The following is a 17926-nucleotide window of genomic DNA, read 5'->3' as shown; positions in this document are numbered from 1 at the left end:
ATAACAGAAACGTTACCGATTTCCACTGATAACTCCAATAATCAAAAGGATTTTGCTGGAGAATTTTATTGCAGTTAACTATATATGTCCCGCCTACAGCTTGCGATGAGGAAATGAAACTATTTCCACTGCAATCTCCCACACGTCAAAACCGCTGAAATAGTGACAGAGACATTTCTATTAACTGTACGCCCTCATCCCTCACGTTTTTCAGAATTATCCACAAAATAAGTAGACTTGTAAAATAATGTGACCGTAACTAGAAGCTTTCGTTACGTATGTGTGATAGTGTATTGTCATCAGTTTTCGATACTTAACATAATGATTGTTGGAGAGCATTGATTTGCTCTTCAAATAATGGTGACAGCGCACATTTTTCTTTCTCAGTTGATGGGCATTCGATCCATAACCTCATAAAGCCATCCTGCTTGTTTGCTGAAATTAGCTTTCTGTAAAAGTAAACTGGACATATGATAAACTCAATCGTTGCACACAGTTTTTCTCGCAACTTCATACTTGCTGCAACAGGACAACAGATGTTATTACATCCCCGACTGACTCATTGTCACGGTCACAAGGAGGCGCTGTATTAACGTAGAGACTGTACAGGTGATACGGGAAACATCAATGTCCAAGTCTTATCCTGGAAATCACGATGATGGTTCACCTTGACCAACTGCGATCTGTAAAACAGATCTTGGGCTTTATGGTAGATTGTACCTTGCCAGCTGCTCAGTCATCTAATTATTGATTGTACCATTCTGGCTGTTAACCCAGACTACATCAACTGTCAAACTGTGGTTTCTACTTTCTGTAATCTCTCGTTTTGTTTTAATAAAGAAGTGATCGTCTGTTCTGGGCCAATTCCAGGCTTCCGGTGATTTCACTACAAACGTCGAGTATATTAATGTTAGTACTTTCATTACCGGTATTCTTCGAACAAACATCGGTTCCTCTATTATCGCAATTCTTTCAGTTGTAATTATAGAAGATACTCGAGGTATCTGGCACAATTTTCTTGCTGAAATCAGTGGACGCCAAAGGCATATTGTAGATGGCTTTCATCTTACATTTTCTGTCTGTCTATGCAATATGCAAATTAGTCTGCCCTCATAATTAGTACTGTTAACTGGTCCTACTAGTAGTAGAGAGATATTTTTTCCTTTTTTTTTTCAGTTACCAGTTTTCTGACTGGTTTGATGCGGCCCTCTACGAATTCCTCTCCTGTGCGTTTCTTCATCTCAGAGAAGCACTTGCAACCTACGTTCTCTATTATTTGCCGGATGCGTTACAATCTCTGTCTTGCTCTCTAGTTTTTGCCCTCTATAGCTTCCCCTTGAACCATGGAAGTCATTTCCTGATGTCATAACGGATGTCGAATCAGCCTGTCCCTTCTTCTCGTCACTGATTCCCATATATTCCTTTCTTCTTCGACTCTGGGGAGAATATTCTCAGCCATTTCCTTATCAGCCCACCTTCTTTTCAACATTCGTCTGTTACACCACATCTCAAATGCTTCGGTTCTCTTCTGTTCCGGTTTTCCCACAGTCCATATTTCATGCCATACGATGCTGTGTTCCTAACGTATATACTCAGAAATTTCTTCCTCAAATTAAGGCCTATGTTTCATACTAGTAGACTTATCTTAGCCAGGAAAGCCGTTTTTGGCGGTGCCAGCCTTCTTTTTATGTCCTCCTTGCTCTATCGGCCATAGGTTATTTGTTGTCTAGGTAGTACGATTCTTTAATTTCATCCACTTCGTGATCATCAATCTTGATGTTAAGTTTCTCGCTATTCTCATTTCTGCTACTTCTCATTACTTTCTTCTTTCATCGATTTATTCTCAACCCTTATTCTGTACTTGTTAGACTGGTCATTCCATTCAGCAGATCATGTAATTCTTCCTCACTTTCACTCACGATAGCAATGTCGTCAGCGAATGCTCGTTTTTCGTGGTATCCAAGTGTCGGCTAATTGACTGCGTATCTCGTCCACTAGGTAGTCGCAGAAGCCTACCCTCCTCACTGTTCCACGCCCGGGTTCCCGGGTTCGATTCCCGGCGGGGTCAGGGATTTTCTCTGCCTCGTGATGGCTGGGTGTTGTGTGCTGTCCTTATGTTAGTTAGGTTTAAGTAGTTCTAAGTTCTAGGGGACTTATGACCACAGCAGTTGAGTCCCATAGTGCTCAAAGCCATCAATAGATGAAGTGGCCAGCCAATGCGGATCTTTGTCTGGTGAATTGCGCTGATTTTCTCCCTGACGTGCCACGAACATCTGGAATGTCTTGCAACATCTAGGAGTACATTTTCAGCTTCGACCGGCATAGACTACTCAAACTGGCGAAAGATTTGGATGCGCTACTCAGAGTTCATCGATATCTCTTCGGAACATGTTGTATACTGATGATTACGATCCTCCCCGGCAAGAACCAGTTTGACCTTCATAGTGACTGAGGCTAACCTCTAGTTGTAACAAAAGACTGTGGGAATGAAGTGTATTTGGAACTTTTTCATTTGGAGCTTTATGTTTTTAATTAACACTTGTGAAAGTACATCCTGATGTCACGTAGATGAATTTCATTCCTTTCATTTTAATCTTTTGGCCACATACTTTGAAAGTTCGACAAGTGGCACATAAGGAAATAAATTGATAATAAGTATTTGGCAGGAATAAAACTATATAATCAATGAACTTGTGCTCTTTTCGCTTTCCGATTCATACTTCCGTTGTAGCTGCCACGAAATACCTTAAAAAAATTGGAACTTACTAGTTTAATGTGCCATTGTAAAATAGATTCAAACCCTTCTTGTGCTATCTTTATGAATTCTCATTGTTGTAGTTTTATTAATAACTTTCTTTATTATTTTAAACATAGCTGCACAACAGTAACGGTTTCACGTAATAAAATTATAAACAGCCGAACAGTTGCAATGGATAAAGAAATTCTTTACCTAGGTTTCGATTGTTACCTTCTGAAGAACTCAATTTACATTTGTCGAAACCTAGGTAAAGAATTTCTCTATCCATTGCAACTGGTCGGCTGTTTATAATTTCATAACTTTCTTTATGTTGGAACTAATCGCCATGTTAGAGATATTATTAAAAATTAAACCCTGCTTTAGCTGGATGACGCAAATGGAGGAAATCAGAGTTAATTACGCTGAAATCTTTGGACCGACAATCTTTTATAATCCTTTAGGACGACCTTACTCGGACACACACCCTAGTTTTAGAACTATTTTCTTTAAGAATGCTCTTACATTGGTTTATTACTGTACCAAGCCGCTCATTTTGTGTGACAGCTAGTATATTTAAAATAAAAAGTCTAGTCACCTTAACTGCTAAACAACATTTGTTACATACTTGCTGGCTTAGTATTTATTGTGCAAACATTTTTCAGGTCAACCACACGATCCGATTCCATTCGCTTGCTTTGACCCTGACGTCTTACGTGACGTCGTGAGTTTATGTTGCTGGGGATGTAAGTGGCTTGTTATTAAATGTTGTCTCTGCTTTTCCTAATCAACAGTGTAATCTATGATGTTAGTAAACTAGTGTACGAGGGTGTGTGGGAGTACCTAAGGCCATAGCTTAAATAGTTAATAGAGAAATTTATTGCGATTACATTTTTATTTTTTTCTTACAACTATTTGGCTGTTTCTAACTGCATTTGGTACTATTTAGTTTAGACAGGAAATTAAATTGTTGCGAGTGAAATTATTATGGATTATAATTACCGTGTATTTTCTTTTCTACGTTGTGACAAGTTTGTAGAGGGTGGAGTTAAACAGGAACCTAAATACTTAACTCAGCAGCTCAGAGTGAAACGAGTAGATATGTTATTTGTAACTATGGCTTTCACAAACATTTGGCTGGTATTTTTTTATGTGCTCTTTCTTTTTGTTAGTGTAACATCGTGGAGGTGCCACATATATGAAGTCGATTGTTCTTATAGGTGTCCCTTTCTTGTTTACTGGTAGCTCCCTCTTGTGACGAATGTTTGTTTTTGCCTTGTGATTTGTAGTAATGGTTCATTTGATGTCTATGGTATTTATTGTTTAACTTTTATTTATTGTTAACTTTTATTTGTAGTGTGATTGCATTATTACTACGTATTTTTTTCGGTTTATTCTGAAGGAATTTGTATTTTCTTTTTATTAAGTCGTTATTTAGTGGGCTATGTCGTGAAAATCTGTCGGCGTTTACACTACAAAATTAATTTGAATATTCGACTCCTATTATTTGCTTTTTGTATAATGTGTTCGCTTTATTTTAGAGGAATTCGTGTCTGCTAATTATCGATTATGTGGTCGTGTTTTGGGAATGTTTGGTATCTCTTCGTTTGAGGTATGTTGGTCCGGTTACAATGCGATTGCAGTTGTTCCCTTTTTCATATTTTCTTTCGGTTTATTCTGGGGGAATTTTTGTGTTACTTCGTTTAAGATATAGAGATCAAATTAAATATTCGAATGCAGTTGTGTGTTTTGGCATTTCTTGTTCGGTTTATTTTAGATGAATTCCAGTGCGCAGTTTTTTGCTTATGAGGCTTTTTGGGGCGGGGGGTGGGGGAGGTGGAAAGTCTGGTATCGCTGTCTTCGTTTGAGCTATATGGATTCATGGATTCAATATATATATATATATATATATATATATATATATATATATGATTTTTAAATTATCGTTGCCTTATTCTGCAATAATTTGTGTGCGTTCTTTTTCAAATATATCGTTGTTTTTAGGGTGTTTGTCTGGTATTCCCGGCCTAATCTTTTTATTTTTCTTCCACCAGGCATCTTCAATAAGGAGCACAGTGTTTGTAGTAACAGAGCCATATCTCATGAATCACTGAATACGAGAATCGCCGGCCGGAGTGGCCGAGCGGTTAAAGGCGCTACTATGTGGAACTGCACGACCGCTACGGTCGCAGGTTCGAATCCTGCCTCGGGCATGGATGTGTGTGATGTCCTTAGGTTAGTTAGGTTTAAGTAGTTCTAAGTGCTAGGGGACTTATGACCACAGCAGTTGAGTCCGATAGTGCTCAGAGCCATTTGAACCTTTACGAGAATCCTTCGTGAAACGAGTTAAACGAGTTGATAAGCATGTGATTGTTTCTGTCACGCTGTTACAGCAAAGTATAAAATGTACTCAGTTCCATCTTCTCTTCACACAGTTATCCAAGGAGCAAATAACTGTGAGTGTTATGATATGAAAAGAATTTTACAATTGTTACAAACGTGACAAAGACTCATGAAAGTTACCATTCTAGTCATAGTAATTCGAATTTCCTTTATTTTCCCATACTACTTCAAACAATTATAGTTTATGTTTGTCGTCATTTTCTTTCGTTGCCTTTTTAGTACTATGTTAGTAATATGACTAACGACACGCGCAAACTCTTATGACTAACGACTCCCGCAAACTGTTTATAATTAGTTTTATTACCAGGGACTAGTGCAAAACTTCCGAAATTTTATAATTTTAAATAATGACAGTGTTTGGAGTAAGTGTAGTCGTTGAGTAGGGGTAGTCATGGGAATTAAGAGAAAACATCTTTAAAAATGAACCGAGATAAAACAACAATCATGAGTTTACGATATATCCTTATACATATCTTAACATGTGTTTTTAAATTAAGAATGTTCGCGGCTTGTACGACGGGCAGAAATTAGGGACTGTCAGTTAGGCCACAGAACGTGTTACTTTATCTCGACTCATATTTTCAGTTATGGAACCAATTTAGGTCATAGCAGGAGTAGGTAAATCACAATTCAAGGCAACAATGACAGATATATTTCTCGTTTCGGAAAGTATATTCGTTTAGAAAAGCCATCTTGTACGATGGGCAGATATGATGGCCTAGCAATATGCTATATGCAAATTATCCAGTTAAGAAGTACTTCAAAGCAAATAATATGGTATTTGCACTAAGATAATATGAAAGTCTCTTGCTCGTGAATAATAAGTTAGCTTCGTAAAATATGGGCATGAAGTTGGGCATCGTCTTCCAAGACGACAACATTAGTGTTTACAGAGCTGTACGCGAAGATCCGTCGTTTGATGAAAATCTTGGTGTGCTACTGCACCCCGACTGAATCGCCCGATCTTTTTTCCATTCAAAGTAACTGAGACAGTCTGAAACAGCGACTGAAACATATCAGTCAACACCGCGGCAATCTGGTAGCTCTGCGGGACATAATCATCAATGAGTGACTTCTACTGGATTCAGTACACCTGTAAAATTTTTTGGACTCTCTTCCTCGCTGAAATGAGATGCTTATTAAGGCTTTTGTGTGTGTGTGTGTGTGTGTGTGTGTGTGTGTGTGTGTGTGTGTGTCTGTATGTGTGCGTGTGTTCCACATCTACTAAACCACTACACGTCGCAAACAACGACATGCAAGAGAAGCTACCGCATCATGCACGACATTTAAATTTATTACTTCTGCTCTAGTAACTCTATTCGTAATAAATTTTTGCAGATACTATCCACATATTCCATTAAATGCTCCCGTTAAATGTATCTGCAAAATTGTATCACAGTGCTACACGTAATTCAGGAGATATAACGTCATAAACATTGGCATGCAGGAAAAACTGCGGAATTGTGCACGAGGACTAAATTTATTACTTCCTTGCTACTAGCTCTATTCGAGGCATATTTTGCTGACAATATCCAAATACGCCACTGAATGTACCTACACAAATATCTTTATACGACACGTAGTTCAAGAGATATTACACATAAGCCCTGACTCTCCTACAGTCGATTTAACTTAGGATATCACTGACTCCTGCGAGGAAAAAGGCGCTAGACAAAAACAACCGTCCTCTATGGAGCTATGAAGAGGCGTTCCCATAGAGTCGCTTGAAAGTCGTATTGTAGAAACGCGACACAGGTGCGCCCAGCGCACGGAAACGGTCCGGGATATTATACTACGAGGGCAGTTCAATAAGTAATGCAACACATTTTTTTTTCTCGGCCAATTTTGGTTGAAAAAACCGGAAATTTCTTGTGGAATATTTTCAAACATTCCCGCTTCGTCTCGTATAGTTTCATTGACTTCCGACAGGTGGCAGCGCTGTACGGAGCTGTTAAAATGGCGTCTGTAACGGATGTGCATTGCAAACAACGGGCAGTGATCGAGTTTCTTTTGGCGGAAAACCAGGGCATCTCAGATATTCATAGGCGCTTGCAGAATGTCTACGGTGATCTGGCAGTGGACAAAAGCACGATGAGTCGTTGGGCAAAGCGTGTGTCATCATCCCTGCAAGGTCAAGCAAGACTGTCTGATCTCCCGCGTGCGGGCCGGCCGTGCACAGCTGTGACTCCTGCAATGGCGGAGCGTGCGAACACACTCGTTCGAGATGATCGACGGATCACCATCAAACAACTCAGTGCTCAACTTGACATCTCTGTTGGTAGTGCTGTCACAATTGTTCACCAGTTGGGATATTCAAAGGTTTGTTCCCGCTGGGTCCCTCGTTGTCTAACCGAACACCATAAAGAGCAAAGGAGAACCATCTGTGCGGAATTGCTTGCTCGTCATGTGGCTGAGGGTGACAATTTCTTGTCAAAGATTGTTACAGGCGATGAAACATGGGTTCATCACTTCGAACCTGAAACAAAACGGCAATCAATGGAGTGGCGCCACACCCACTCCCCTACCAAGAAAAAGTTTAAAGCCATACCCTCAGCCGGTAAAGTCATGGTTACAGTCTTCTGGGACGCTGAAGGGGTTATTCTGTTCGATGTCCTTCCCCATGGTCAAACGATCAACTCTGAAGTGTATTGTGCTACTCTTCAGAAATGGAAGAAACGACTTCAGCGTGTCGTAGGCACATAAATCTGAACGAACTTCTCCTTCTTCATGACAACGCAATACCTCACACAAGTCTTCGCACCCGAGAGGAGCTCACAAAACTTCAGTGGACTGTTCTTCCTCATGCACCCTACAGCCCCGATCTCGCACCGTCGGATTTCCATATGTTTGGCCCAATGAAGGACGCAATCCGTGGGAGGCACTACGCGGATGATGAAGAAGTTATTGATGCAGTACGACGTTGGCTCCGACATCGACCAGTGGAATGGTACCGTGCAGGCATACAGGCCCTCATTTCAAGGTGGCGTAAGGCCGTAGCATTCAATGGAGATTACGTTGAAAAATAGTGTTGTGTACCTAAAAGATTGGGGAATAACCTGGTGTATTTCAATGCTGAATAAAACAACCCCTGTTTCAGAAAAAAAATTTTTTGCATTACTTATTGAATTGCCCTCGTACATACACAGTTCATTTTTTTTATTTTTTTGCTTTCGTTTATGATTTAAAAAAATTATAAAATGAATACCTGGGAAATGGCTGGTTTGTCAGCTAGTAACAAAGAAAATTTATATAAACGCGTGGTTTCTGCTCTTTAAGACACAGTGTTTATCGCATATCACCAGAGTATGTCGGCATGCTCCCCGACTGACTTCACACTCATACACATTGCCATTAACCGCAGTCCACATAAAGTCTGACATGTCCAAAAGAACAGACACCACACAATCATACAACTGATTCGTCTCGAGGAGCAATAAAAGAAACTTCAGTGCGGACGCAGATTTGCTTTCGACCTCCAGAGGGAACCTCAAAGTAGCGAGCATGGAGGAAATGGACGTGGGCTATGGATTGGTGGCACTGTGTGGGAGTGAGTGTTGGCTAAGGAGCATGCCGGGATAGTCCGCACTTTTCCGATAAACACTATGTCTGGGTGGCGCAGTGGTTAACGTAGTTGCCTGGCAAGCAGGAGGTGCCGGGTTCAATTACCTGTCCAGCACACATTTCCACTACACGTCGCTGATTCTGTATAAAGTCCAGATGTAGCTGATACCATAAGTGCCTTTCCTTTTTCCCCCTCCACATTCAATTCACATAATAGAAATGAGTCTGCCATTTAGATTTGCAGTCCATATCAAATACACAAACCTGTGCAAGAACGCAGTCTCCGGAATAAAACCACTTGATAGATAACAGCCAGAACGATGACGGTCGACAGAAGTGATCACAAAGTACAGGACGTGTATATCTGCTGTTGACTTTAAACGACGAGAAAGTTTTTACGCTACTCCGAAGCACCTAAGGGCACACAGCAAGCTACAACGCCGTTATGGTACAACGAACAGTCGATGCAGTGACCGCTGAACGCCGTATTATCTATTCATTAACAGGTTTCGCCAAGTAAGCATCGAAATTGCGCCGACCGGTGGTAATAAATTATCTGGTTTACCGCCGGCCGCGTATTAAAGGCGCGCAGCCGTGGCGCGGCCCGGCCGTGCCACTGTGACCGGCTCTGCTCTCGCCATGGCGCAAGACAGCCACCGCTGATTTATGGCCACCAGCCCGCGGGTAATTTCCGTTCGGTCCACGAGCCACTGCCCTGCTATTTAAAATTTTCTCCAGCGTGCTCCTGTCGCTCTCCCTTTTCCGTTTATTAACCAGCTAGAAGCTAGAGTTTTGAAAATACACTGACGGAAGAAATCGCAACATCACAGAATAATTAATGTTGAGTTATGAAATTTCGGGAATACGTTTAAGTGATTAACGTTGAAGGTTTACAGTTTAATGTAGGTGCGAGATAAGTCATTGCAAATGTGAAATACTGGTGCATTAATAGCCGGTGTAGCCATCAGAATGTTGGATGCAAGCATATAAACGTGCATGCGATGTGTTGTACAACTGCGAGATGTCAGTTTGTGGGATGGAATTCCATCCCTGTCGCATCTGGACGGTCAGTACATGGACGGTTAGTGCTGTTTGAAGACGACGTTGGAGATATCATCCGGTGATGTTCCAAATATGCTCGATTGGTGAGACATCTGCTGGTCTAGCAGGCCGAAGCAACATGTCGACACTCTGCAGAGGTTGTTGGGTTACAACAGCGATATGCATACGAGCGTTGTCCTATTGAAAAATACCTCTTGGACTGCTGTTCCTGACAGCGCAACAGGATGAATCACCAGATTGACGTACAATTTTGCAGAAAGAGTGCGCGGAATAACCACGAGAATGATCCTGCTGTCGTACGAAATCGCATCTCAGACCATAGCTCAAGGTGTAGGTTCAGAGTGTCTAGCACGAGGACAGGCTTGCTGCAGGCCATCAACTGGCCTCCTTCTAACCAACACTGGTCATCACTGACACCGAAACATGACCAGCTTTCATCACAAAACACAACAGACCTCCACCCTGCCCTCCAATAAACTCTCGCTTGAAACCACTTGTGGTGTGCATACTTTAAGACCTTCGGTACACACACCATCAGATTATTTGACTTGTCACTCTAACGTAGTAGGCGAGTGTCAGCAATATGTCTCGTGGTCTTATCGTGGTGTGTTTATCTTCTTCCATTAGGTCAGATGATAGAAATGCCACTTGCATGCTTAGAATAGCAGATTGATGGTGACCAACTTTAAACAGAACTTGATTAATTTTCACACATATTTATTAAAATAATAAAAAGCATAAAATTACTTAACTTGATTCTGGATGCTATTTACAATTGACAATCTGAAGTTCCTTTGGTCTTGGTACATTAATCTTACTCTCACATATCTCTGATACAAAGTGTCAATACGTTTATCTTCATAGCTATGTACAGGAATATGATAATCTTATTAGGTGCAGACTGAAACTTGACTATAGACTGGTACAGACTAATGCAAACTGGTACAGACTAATGCAGACTGACTAATCGGAGGTCTGTACACTCATTATAATACCTCGCGCGTCAGGTATCACTGCGCGAGTGTGATCCGTGAGGAGAAAAGGTTCTACATTGGCAGCAATCTCATTGGCTGCGTTACATATTAATACGTGGATCGGCGGAAGCAGCATTTGGTCTGTCTCTAACGCAGCGCCATCTCGTAGTGCGGAGATGGACGAGCGCTGCGCCTGCGCTGTTGTGCTTAGCGGGGCGCGCTCTAGTGGGAAAGTTGTGTACGCGCTGACTACGTGGAACTATGTAAACAACACCACTGAAGTCGCAATAGGCAGTGGTTAGGGTTCTGCAGAATGCTTACTAAAGGGCGTCTAGCTCTGAGCTGCCCTAGAAGTAACCAGTCTCCAACAGTTCGATGTGTCACCGTGGTGACAACTGCTGTCCAAATTGCTGCTGCAGTTGCAGCACAATGCGCCAGTGCCATACACCAAACACAACGGTCCTCCCCCTTGGTAGCGCCACTTCACCGTCTGGAGCCCGGTCTTCTTGCGACCGTACATTCTCGTGACCACCGCTACCAGTAAGTATGTACAGTGGCTACATTCCTGCCAAGTCTTTCTGCAATATCGCAGGAGGAACTTCCAGCTTTTCTTAGCCCTATTACAGTGCCTCGTTTAAACTAAGTGAAGTATTTATAATGACGTCTCTGCCGCCAAAAAGACATTCCTGACAACAACAACCCACTATTCCCAGTCTCAAACGTAACAAACTCTCAAGCCAGTTACAGCCAGTATTTAAAGCCAACTTGATTCGCATCCTCATAGTAGCGTTACTAGCGCCACTCTTATGCGACTGACGCGGAATTTCAGTAGACAACATCTTTGAGATGTAGAAACACGACTACCAACTTTCTTTTATGTCGCAAAACTCCTACCGGGTTTTGCCCTTCTTTCCTTCATTGTAGGTCACACTTTAATTTGCGATCATCAAATGACCAAGGTCATTTCGAAGGGTGGCGTCATCAAGTTGCAATTCATGCCAGTTGTGAGCAGAACTTATGTGTGACTCTCGTATACGTTTTTGCTTGTTCTCGTGGTTGTTTCGTGGAGAATTTAGTTTTAAAATGGAAGTTGAAATCGAGGCAGGTAGGATAACACGTAATGACCACCGTTCCCACATCAAAATCGAATTCCTACGTGGAAAGAACGCAACGGAAATTTACAATGTTATGAGAGAGATGTGTGTGAATACTGTAATGGATTGTAGCACAGTATCGAGGTTGTCTGCTTGTTTCCGTGTAGGTTGAGTAAGCATTGAAGACAACCCGGTAAGTGGAATGCCATTAACTGCAACAGACTAAACCTCTCAGGTTACTGTTAATGACTTTTTGAGAGAGGTAATACCACATGATACCAGAATGTCTGTCACTTCAGTTTACAGTATCATAACTGAAAAGTTAAAGATGAGAAATGTTTCTGCCACATGGGTTCCGCATGAACTGACTGAAGAGCACGGTCATAGAGGAGTCGCAGAAAAATTGCTACGAAGTTATCGAGCAGAAGGAGAACAGTTCCTGAATAGGATTGTTGCATTTCATGAAGCCTCTATACGAGTTTGTGAGTGAGAACTGAAGTCTCAGTCATCACAATGGATACGTTCCGACACTCCACGGCCGAAAACATTCTACCGCCAACAACCAAAAGTGAAACTGACGATGATTTTTGCGCATGACATGAATGGAGTCATAGATGCAAATGGATTGCGCCAGAGGAGATCTATAACAGACGCGTACTACGAGCTGTTTCTGCAAAACGTTATGCGCCCGAAAATTCGTCAAAGAAGACCTCACTGGTTCCAGCTGGTGTCCTCATTTTTCACGATAATATAAGATCGCATACTATCCTACAAGTGAGAGAAACGCTCGACAAATATGTATGGGAAATACTTCCCCTTTCATCGCCTAGTCCTGATATGAACCCATAACACTTCGAGCTGCTTCCCAAACTGAAAGAACAATTATGTGGGAAACGTTGTAATATAATTGCCGAAGCTTCCAGTGAGGTGAAACGACTAATCAGACAGCTCAGCAATTAAGGTGCCCTATCCGGAACGTAGAGCTTGCCAGAGCTTTCGGAAGCTGTCATAAGCAAGAGTGAAGATAATATTGAAGGCCTGTAAAGGTATTTTGTAAAATAAATTATTTTCTTCAGTTTTATCTTATTGTGCAGGACGTTTGTAATGACCCTTGTGTATACAATATTTTCACTTCATATTTTATATTGGATGCTTATTAAAGGGTACATAAGCAGTAACTTACGTTTGTTGCTTTTACTGCGTAACATCAAAATGAAGTACTCAGAAGACATGGTCGGATTTCAATGTAATTTGGTGCATGTACATGCTATGGGAAGAAAGGTAAATAATTAGAGTTGCAATTATCAGTGACAGAAAGAACGACCACCAGATTGCGCTAGTTTTTTTAGTCTAATGTTTCCACCAGGCCTGGTAGGTTATATCAGTAACGTGAACAGCCTCAGATGGAAGGATATAGAGATGCCACGATCTCGTGTGAGAGCGTTGTCAGCAGCTAACATAGTATTAAAGGCGCTCCCCCCCCCCCCTTCGTTGTCGGTCTTCATCCAGATTTGTGTGGGATTCGGATGTAACAGTACCTCTCTTCTGTACTACATGAGAACATGAGGTGCAAGCGTACTCAGCGTTCCGGTCGAACACGTCTGACCGTTGTATGGGTCGCCGTACTTTGCACCAAGCACATCGTAACCCTTTCACATCCGCTCCAACCATCCCATTCGAGAACATGTAAACTACCTGAAAAATTATGTGTCATTTCGCACCACTGTTGGTCTGACAATAGCCGCAATTGGTCTAGGAAATTATTATCTATGTGTAGGCTGGTGTTAACACTACGAGCTAAATGGCTGCGTTTGGAGAGTTGCCATCATCACGAACTATGAACTATTGCTGAATGGCGTCGCATTGTGTTCAGCGATGAAACGCGCTTCTGCACTACTGCGAATGGACATCGGCGGCGGGTATGCGGCGACCTTGCCAGAGGTTCCATTCTTCCAGTGTTTCGGAGAAGCACAGCAGTGTTATTCTTAGAGTAGTGGTGTTGGAAGCCATCGTATGTAACTCCAGATCACGGCTGGCAGTGATTGGATGAACTCTGACCGCAGAATGGTTTGTCACGTACACCGTGACTACTCATGCTACAGTGTCGTGGACCCGTTTTCCAACAGGACAATGCTCGTTCAGACATGGGACGTGTCATTCTGAACTTTGAAGACGTATTCCCGTGACCAGCAAGATCCCATGATCTCTCTCGCTCTCTCGGATAGAACATAATTATGTGGGTCCTGCTGAGACGTGAGCTACTACGGTAGCGTTCTCCTTCCCGCACCCGGGTTCCCGGGTTCGATTCCCGGCGGGGTCAGGGATTTTCTCTGCCTCGTGATGACTGGGTGTTGTGGTATTTCCTTAGGTTAGTTAGGTTTAAGTAGTTCTAAGTTCTAGGGGACTGATGACCATAGATGTTAAGATGTTAGGTTCCATAGTGCTCAGAGCCATTTGAACCATTTTTTGAACGTGAGCTACGCTCCAGTGCTGTTACTCAGGATACCAATGACCAGGTTAAACACTTGTGGGTCAGTTTGCCTCAGGAGAGTATACGATGACTTTATGGCAGTCTTCCCAACCGGATCAGTGCAAGTATCGAAACGAGAGAGGGTGCAACTCATACTGAGAAGTCGGCTCATAATGTAAATTTCTTTGTAAATTTAACTCAATATTGTAATCACTGAAGTTTCATTTTGTTTCTTCCTGCGAGTGTGGGTCCTTCAGTTCTTTCCTCATGCAGCATCCATAATATGACGCGTTATATATACACGGTGCACTCTAAGTACGATATCGTAGAAAATGGTAATCATGATAATTATTAAGACATACCAAATTATACAACAAGGCTAGGTCTGATAATGGCTGACGGCGAAATGCGTCATAATAACGATATAAAAGTATCGCATCTAAACAACTCTGTGTCTAAGTGCCAAAAATTATCGCCAACCTCTTTACAGGCTACCATTGTCAAGTATAATGGCCCCGTGAAGTCAGTTCGTCATGAAAACCATTTAACAGTTGATATCGATACAGTGTTCAAAAGGTTGAATAAAACGAACAATGTTTACAAAACAGTATGTTAACAAATGCATTTATTTTTCGTCTCATTCAGTCAAAATTATTTTCGAGTTCACTAAAGGTGGCTGAAAACTCATATATGCTAATGTTATGTTCGACAGAAAGAAAACACTGCTTGCTTGGGAAAATAAAGCACACTAAAGAATGTGCTTTATCAGTACTGTCAGTTGAGATGCAGAACATGGCTTAAGCTACGGAATATTTCTGAAATAGAATTATGCCACAGGAATAGCGCAAGAGAGGAATCAGGTGCGTAACGGCCAAAGTGGATAACAGATTCTTCGACTGGTAAAATCTACTACTATCTGATATCATATACAACAGGGAAAGACGTTGCTGCATCTTTTACGTTAGGGCTACAGCACCGTGTGATACCAGTAAATGAACTGTAGGAGAACAGAGAGAAATAAACTGCAGACAAAATGAGCGATCAAACGCCACGGCAAGTGTTCTGCCTTATGAGGATGTACCCTTTACGCCGCCAGAATATTGTGGCTAGATGTGTTTTATAGCGAGATGTGAGCAGTCGATTGTATACAGGAGTCTAGTGAACAAAGCAACCTGTGTTAAGTTAACCGACTTCGGACGAGTAATCTGTACAAGACGCATCGGTGCTAACCTGTCAGAGACAACGCAATAAATCAGGATTCCTTGGCCAACAGTGTGTAGACCAGATCTTAGATGTGACACGCATAAACTACCACACAGTATGACTGCAAGAAGGTGACGTCACCTCCATAGGGTCAGAAGATGCAATTCACGGTACAGCGATATGAACGTCTGGTGTCAGGAAGCTGTTTCTACGATTAGACTTCAGTAAACGACGACCGACTCGTTTCACAGTGACTTCCGACGAATTTTGGCCACTTTGTGTATTTAAAATAACGTTCAACATAAACATATTAAACATTAAACTGACATATAATGACAAAATAGAGATGTAATAGGTACACCAAGTAACTGCGAGTTAGGAGAAAGGATGACTTAGCAGTGGAGGGACTATACTGCTCGAGAACACTACACTACAGCGTGGATAGCGGGTTAGAACAGATGTGACATACAGTATACAAGGGGAGACACGATTGGAAGCATTAGTCGATTAAAACAAACCAATGGATCTTGCCTCAGCTGCATGGTATTGGTCCCAGCCATCAGCATGTGACATGTAGAGCATATACAGGGAATGGCAGCCGTCCCTTTGGACAGTGAGCAAGTTCTTTTGAAGTAGTTCCTCACATTGTCGATAAAAACCAATTACCTTCTCGGTCACGGAAATAATTTTGTCCCATAAGTCTGATCTCTATAATCATTTCGATTCTTACCCACCATGTGAGCGTGTTTCCGTCAAACTGCAAAACTGCAAGCAAAACGAAATGAGTTCCTAAGACCATCGAAGACGTCTGGAGACGCCCCAGACAACGGAGGGATTCTAACCCGACTGCCGCACGCCATACTGAGAGACGGTCTGGCGAGCCTTTAAATTTCATAGCAGGACCCGTGTGATGGACACATGGACACAGACGCTGCTTGTTGCCTGCACCAGTACATCGACAAAAGTGAAGCTGAGTGACAAAGCTACCTAGAAACCCTGTTCTAGCAGAAAAGCAGAGGACTGTCAGAGTTACACTTCAAGGCAAAAAAAAAGACGCATCACGAAGGATTTTTCCGAATGAAACCGAAATTGGCAAATGCAACGTACAAGTACGAACAAAAAATTATTAGAATTCCAGAAAAATTGGAAGATTTACTCAAGAGTAAAAGATTCCCAAATTCAGCCAAGTCTAAAGAGCAATGGTCCACCTCTGATCCTTACGCATACACAAATTCGGCTTGACATTGATTGACAGATTTGTTGGATGTCCTTCTGACGCATATACGGTCAAATTCTGTCCAGATGGAGCATTACATCGTGATAATCCCGAGCTAGTTGGAGGACACTGTCCATAATGCCCCAGACATTTTCAAATGGTGAGATATCTTAAGAACTTGCTGGCCAAGGTAGGGTTTGGTAAGCACGAAGACAAATAATAGACATTCTCGCCTTGTGCGAGCGGTCATTATCTTGCTGAAATGTAAGTAAAGAATGGCTTGCTATAGAGGGCAAGAAAACGATGTGTAGATATCATCGATGTATAGCTGTGAGTTAAGGATGGCAAGGAAGACAGCCAAACTGGTCCTGCTACAAAATGAAATGGCTCGCCAAACCATCACTCCCTACGGCGAGTAACAGTCGGTTTGGCATCCCTCCACTGTCTGGGGTGTCACCAAGTGCCACTTCGATGGTCACTGGAGCGCATTTCGAAGCGGGAGTTATTACTGTAGACAACTCCACTCCAGTCAATGGGAAATCAGGCCCAAGACATTTCTGGCGGCGCCCCAGAAGTCGCCTGTCATATGGTCCTGAAAGTGGGAGTGATGGACTGTGATACCATTTCCTCTCACAGTAGAACCCCTTTGGTTGACATCGGCGGCAGCCTTACAGCACAGTGGTACGTTTTGTTGCCCTTCATGGAAAGCCATCTTACTTTTCAACAAGGCAATAGCCGCCCATACAAGGAGAGAGTTTCTACTGCTTGTCTGCGTGCTTGTCAAACCCTACCTTGGACAACAAGGTCGTCGGATTTCTACCTAAACAATCTTATGCTCCAGTTGAACAGAATTTGGCCGGAGGCCATCAAGCAACACTGCCAATCACTGCTAAGCCGAATAATAGCTTGCATAAGGGCCACTGGTGAACACATGCACTATTGGAGTGCTCAGGTTGTGAAGATCTTTCTCTTGCATAAATCGTTCTCTTCTGAAATTGTAATCATTTGTTTGTCTATACAACTATATCATATCTAACGATTTCTGTCCCATTCGTGCAAAACTTTTGCCTGTCTTATCAGCGAGCTCTGAGGGAACTCTCTACGTCTAATAGCGTGTCATTACCGGAGTGTTCCTAACCGCCAGCTACCTCCTAGAAATGTGTCCCTGCGCTCCTGGCGTCCTTCTCCAAACCGAGGAGTTGCTCTGAC

The 17926-nt window shown here is 42.2% G+C and overlaps 1 protein-coding gene across 3 annotated transcripts in view; it reads right to left on the bottom strand.

Moving 5' to 3' along the window:
- Positions 1-17926, bottom strand: part of LOC126187919 (nephrin-like) — a 687362-nt gene that overhangs the window by 99950 nt on the left and 569486 nt on the right. The gene's annotated exons all lie outside the window — the stretch shown is intronic.

The sequence above is a fragment of the Schistocerca cancellata genome, chromosome 5 (genome assembly GCF_023864275.1).
Source record: "Schistocerca cancellata isolate TAMUIC-IGC-003103 chromosome 5, iqSchCanc2.1, whole genome shotgun sequence".
Classification (NCBI taxonomy): Eukaryota; Metazoa; Arthropoda; class Insecta; order Orthoptera; family Acrididae; genus Schistocerca; species Schistocerca cancellata.
The sequence above is the reverse complement of the archived record's forward strand: the minus strand, read 5'-3'. Positions and strand labels throughout refer to the sequence as shown.